Source organism: Asparagus officinalis, chromosome 7 (assembly GCF_001876935.1).
Source record: "Asparagus officinalis chromosome 7, Aspof.V1, whole genome shotgun sequence".
Classification (NCBI taxonomy): Eukaryota; Viridiplantae; Streptophyta; class Magnoliopsida; order Asparagales; family Asparagaceae; genus Asparagus; species Asparagus officinalis.
Genome location: NC_033800.1, coordinates 138,234,211 through 138,241,054, shown reverse-complemented (window position 1 = coordinate 138,241,054; position 6,844 = coordinate 138,234,211).

Here is a 6,844-nt window from a genome sequence, read left to right as displayed (position 1 = left end):
GGGCGAAAAAGCAAAACAGTTTTTTTTTTAAATAATCAAAACTGTTTCATAATAACACCAACGCCTCTAGTTAGATATCTCCGTCAATTCAAGCATCCGATGTATATACGCACTAACACTTAAAAATATCATCTTCTATGTGTTTCCCACGCATGCGATTGATCGACTAGTTCTCCAAATTTTTTACCAATTCATCAAAAAAAATGCAATAAATAATCCAAAATCAATGCAAAGAACTAAACTTCCGATCCAACAGCGACCATAAAAGATGTTAGGGCCTAATATGTATGTATTTAAGATTTCAGGACGAATATCTTAATAACCTAATTATATAAGCATGCACACTTTGTCACCTATTCTCTTCACTTTTCTCCTCGCTCATTCTCCACCAATTTTATTGTCACATTCGGAGAGAAATAGAATTCATGTCGGTGAGGCCTTCTCTTCCTCTATCCCTTGATCTCATATTTTTTAAAATTAGTTTCTTTAATTCTTTTTAATAATTTCTTGGATCTATTTCATGCTTCATTCGGTGAAGTGTCTTGTTAGATTCAATTTAAATTTACTTTTATTTGAATTATTACTTTTCTCTATTTATGAGTCAATTAATCACCAGAATGTTTAGGTCTTTTCACCCATTTCATATCTTGAATTAATAGTTTATTTTAGGAGAATTTTTAAAAAGACCACTATTTAAAATATTAGCAAAATCGGCTGTTTTACATAATAATTAACAAAATTAACATTTTTTTGCCACATTATCAAGATTGGCAAAAAAGAGATCGATTTTACAAAAAATCATCTTTAAAATAAACGGGACTAATAGTCTCGTGTAATTAGCAAACGTTAATTACAAAAGTAATTAAGGACAGAAAATATATGCGACTACCACTCTTACATATTTTGCAGTGAGAACTAGAAAATACACGAGACTATTGTATATATCTTATATACAATACAATTGCCCCATGCAAGTGAGTTATAATAGTATTTTTTATTTCATATCATTTTGAGGCAAGATTTGATAGGGGCCTTGCATCGAAGAATTTTTTTTATATTTAGATCACATAGCGAAATATATTATAATCTCCCTGCTTTAATTTCGTAAGAAAATAATTCTTCATGCTTTCAGTTTTACTTCTATGGTACGGAGAATGAGCTATAAAATTAAATAAGAATATTAGATAATATAAATATGAGTAAAACAACAACTAAAAGTTAATATGAATATGAGTTAAACCACAACTAAAAGTTTAATGGACATATTGCAAGTAAATTCATATGCAAAATTTCTTTGCGAATTGAATGAACACCCATCTTTTAAAGATTTTAAGATACTAATAAACATAGATGTTGTATTAGATCAATGTGTTTATAACTCACAAATAGTAGATCACGTGGCAATAGTCTGCGTTGAAGGAAACAATGATAATATTTTATTTGAAAGAGAGATTATTGAGTTGATGATCAATCATGCAAAAAACTTTTTTTTATTCTATTTTTATCAATTTAAATAATCATGATATTCAACAACGTGCATTGCACGTGCATCTCAACTAGTGTGTGTGTGTACATATATAAAGCTCTTATAAAACAATCTATTTTGCTAATTATTATGTAAAACAATCAATTTTGCTAATATTTTAAATAGTAAAGCTCTTGTAAACTTAAGTTGTTGGATATACCAAAAAGTGGACTGAATTGGAAAAAATTTCACGTGTATGGCTTCACGGGGACCGCTTCGATTTGACCATGGTTCTTCTTGCACCTCCATATTATCTAGGGCAAATAAAAGATGAACAAGCTTCATCTTAGGTCAACATAAAGGGGAAAAACTTCAACAAATAATCTTTCAGATTGCTTCACTCTCGTGAGCACTTCCATTTGTGTCTTTCCTTACGCCATGCTATCTTCTCTTGCCATCATCGTGATTGTCCTCTACCCTCCATTGCGAGTGCTTTGAAAGGTCACAATAGTTAGTTCAACCAAAAAGAACTTAAATCAACTTTTCTATTCTTTTTCATACATAAAAAATTACCATGAACTTGAAATTTACATGGATAAAAAGGAATTTCACCCAAAAATTAATTGATTAGCTTAGATTAAGCCTTTTTTCCTCTTTTTGCTCCTTTTTACTGTAGAAATTATGAAGGGAAAGACACGAGGCTTTTTTTTTGTTCGACGCCAGACGAAAAAAATGTGGAGGAGAAGAAAGAGCACTATATATATATATAATATATATATATATATATATTATATTAATAGTATAATATATATTAGTTATATATATAGAGCCAAAACTTCTGTCAACTTAAGTGACGTGCACTAAGTTTCTTATCATGATGGATCACTGATTGGGCTACATTATGGCATGATCCCGTCTCGTTCAACTTGATATCTACATATCTAAAACCCCAACAACCAAAATTTGGTTAGTGAATCGTTGTGCGTTTGACCTCCGTCGACTCGTATCAATTTTAACGTTTCGAGTGAAATAGAACTTTTTACATGGGACGGGCCTCGACGGGAGGCGTCAAAACCACAACGAGTTCACACCAAATTTTGGCGATGTGTTTGGGGTTTAGCAATATGTAGATCAAGTTTAACGAGGATTCATCACAATGTATCTCAATCAAGATAATTCATCAAGGATAAGAAACTTAGTGGACTGTCCACTTAAGTTGACAGAAGTTTGCTATATATATATATACTATATATTGATATATATCGTATAATATATATTATTATATATAATATATATATATTATATATATATATACTATATTGTACGCACACACAACACACACCCGCATTATATATAATATATATATTTATATATATAATATATATATATTATATATTTGATTATATATATATAATATATATATATTACCTATATATATATATAAAGAAGAGAGAGCAAAAAAAAACTTATGTCAACTTAAGTGGCGACGTCAACACTAAGTCTTCTTGTTCATTGATATCATTGATTGAGCTCGTACATTAATAGACATGATCTGCTTCCGTTTAATTGATCTACATATTTCTAAAATCCTAAACACATCAAATTGGGATGAACCCGTCGTTGGGTTTGACCCTCCGTCGCAGACCATGTAAAAAGTTCCATATCATTTGAAACGTTAAAATTGATCACGAGTGGATAGAAGGGTCAAACCAACGACGGCTGTTTCATCCCAAATCTTGGTGTGTTTTGGGTTTTAGAATAGGTAGATCAACTGTTTCAATAGACAGATCATCCACAATGTAGAGTTCAATCAAGTGATTATCAGCATGTATAAGAAACTTAGTGGACGTCCACTTAAGTTCGACATAAGTTTTTCTATATATATATAGTATATAATAATATATACATATACAATATTATAATACTATATATTATATATATACATGATTATATATATAATATATATATGTGTCTGTGTGTGTGCTGGTGCTGTCTGTGTGAGATGTGGAGTGTGTTTTGTGTGTGTGTGTGTGTGTTTTTGTGTGTGTGCGTACAACACATCACACACTTTACCACATACATATATTATAATATATATATATATATTATATATATATATAATATATATATATATATATATATATATATATATATATATATATTATATATGCGCGCGGCTCGCGTACAACACACCCACCACCTAACACATACATAGATACATATGCATACATATATATTTTCTTCCTACTTACTCAATTGATATCCTGAAAGCAAAAAAGCAACTGATTTCCAAAACTCTTACGAATTTTCTCAGGATACTTTGCATGAAGGCAGGATGGTTTGAGCCATTTATTTGAAGATTTTTAATTAGTCTCTCATGCTTCAAAATATTAGGCTTATATATAGGATGTTTCGATAACATTTAATTATAGAGTTAATTTCACAAAACCCTAGTGAACTTTGGGGGGTGTTGCACATAACCCCTCTAACTTTCTTTATCTCACTTAGCCCCCTGAAATATTTGGCATCTCACAAAACCCCCTTCATCTAACCCCTCAGCTGTAATTTGTAAATAACTAAGCTTCGTTTGGATACTATAGTGTTTTTCTTGTTTCCATTGTGTTTTGACAAACAATAAAACACCATGTGTTTGAAAACCATGATGTTTTTTGAGCTAAATCATCCTCAAACTAAAAACATAACACTTATTTCAAAACACTTTTTAGGTATTTTGGGTGTGGTTTTTTGGTTTTGAGTTTGAAGGTTTTAATATAACATCTAACATAATATATTAAATGTAATTAATATATAGTTATTATCAACATGCTTACTACATTATATTATATTATACTATATTATTGTTAATCTAATATATTAATAATATTTATTAAATAATATAAAATATATTAATAATTAAAATATATTATATGATAATATAATAACATATTAATACTAATATATAATTTGTTGATAATAAATTACATAATAATACAGTTAAAGTAATACAATAATAAATAACAATATATTATATACCATGTATTATATAGTAAATGTAATCTAATATATAAAATATTTGTATCTTATATGATAAATAATATAATATATTATAATGTAAAATAAATTATTGCTAACAAATGTTAATATAATAATAATATATTTATAGTATAATAATATTTATTTATATCATACATTATTAATATATTATTAAAGTAATTATTATTAAACTTTTATTAGAAACTATAATATATTATATAATGAAAAAATATGTAACATATATTAATTTATTAATAATATACTAGCGACAAAATAAAATAATATCAATATTATATTATATTTATAATTTTATAATAGTATTTTAATGATTTAGTAATGTTATTTTAAAATATTATATAATATATAGCAATAACAAATTGATACTCCAATATAATTAAATATATTTTTATTTGAAAATAATATGTAATAATTATAAAGTAATATTATACATGAAAGTACCATATAATATTATAATGTAATATAATATATGAAAATTATATATAATATTATAATACATTATACAATATTATGTTGTATTATAATTACTATTAATAATATATTTAACACTAATGTTATAATTGGTCAAATAAGTTTTGATCAAAAAACTCAGCATATATAGTGTTTTGCAAACACTTTAGAGCGAAAACACAATATCATGATGTTTTTTTAACAAAAACACAATAAGAAAAACATCATGATATTCAAACAAAGCCTAAAATTTCTTTGAGTAAAAATTTCCCAAACTTTATCACATGTCCATTTAAAGGCAACATACTTCTTGCCCTAAAGTTTAAGGTTTTTCCTCAAAAGAAAGTTTTATCTATTTGCAAATTACATGCATGGGGTTTTAGCGAGACAAACTAAAGTTCTAGAGGGGTTTCGTGAGACACCCAATAGTTTAGGGGCGTTAAGTAAGATAAACAAAGTCTAGAGGGGGTTATGTGCAACACCCCCCAAAGTTTAGGGGAGTTTTGTGAAATTAACCCTTTATTATAAACCATAACATAAATGATAGTATAGCAGCTAATCTAGCGCTTAACTTAAAATAATATCGGAAGATGTTAATAATGTAGGCTGTCAAAAAATTACTGCAGATAGCTGATCCAGACGATGAAAGTTACAATCTGACGACTTTCACGACAACATATGAGAATTATAATTTGACAACTCTCATACTTTAAAAAGCCAAATGCAAATATTACAAAATGACGATCTTTGCAAAACTTGAAAAAGAGATTACAATTAACGATTTCTTCAAAGCAAAACGCGAGGGTCAACCCTTATGCTCCAACTCCAAAACGCGAGGGTCCACCCTCATGTTCTAACTCCAAAATTCAAGGTCCATCCCCACGTTCTAATTTCAAAACGGAAGGGCCACCCCCGCATTTCAATTCCAAAATGCGAGGGTCACCCTTGCGCTTGGTCACCCCCACGTTCCAACTATAAAATGTGAGGGTCATCCTCACGTTTTAACTCCAAAATACGAGGATCACCTCCGTGTTCTAACTAAAAACACGAGGATCACCTCCGTGTTTCACAAAGCTGAATGCAAGGCTTGCTCCAGAACGCGAATCTCGCGTTTGACCGTTTGAATTACAATTTAAACGGTTCAAAACCGTTTTCCACATAATGGGACCATTAAGCCCCCATTATGGAGAGATTTATGAAGTCAGTTACACCTCTATATCTCTATAAATAGCTGAGAATTCAGCTGAATACAGATCCTTTTGGATCATCTTGTTGGCTTTTGTTGGAGCTTTTGAGATCATTTTGGGTTGGCTTTTTTGAACCATTTTTGGTTGAAGAACTTTGAGATTGGCTGTTTAGCTTATTTCGGTTTAAAAAGGTTTAAATTTCCTTTCTAAAATTAACTCTTTTGCGGACTTCTTAAACTCACTTAGAGGTTGAAACTTTCTTGGCAAGTTCTTCCTGACGTTAAGTCAAGAAGATTAGATAAAGTTTCACGAAGCAAGGCGTTCGGATCGTCAACGGGATACAAGAATTAAACTCTCATCGCCACCAAGAAGAATCTAGTATTAAACAAAGGGAATGATCTCCGTCGATTCTTCTCTCTTTTGTAAATCAGGAAACCGATAAGAAAATTATAATTTCTTTTTCTAAATCAGTTAGAGAGAGATTACTTTGAGAGATTGTATTCATTCTTTTTCTAAGTCAGTTAGGGAGATTAATACAAACTTATTTCTCAGTTTTCTTGTAATTTTTCCCGCAAATAAATATTAAGGGGTTTTTATTTCTAGCCCCATTTGTTTACTCAATTTTACCTCAAAACCCAATCACTATTGCTTGTATTCTTAAACACAATTATCTTTTTTTTTGCCTTTAAAC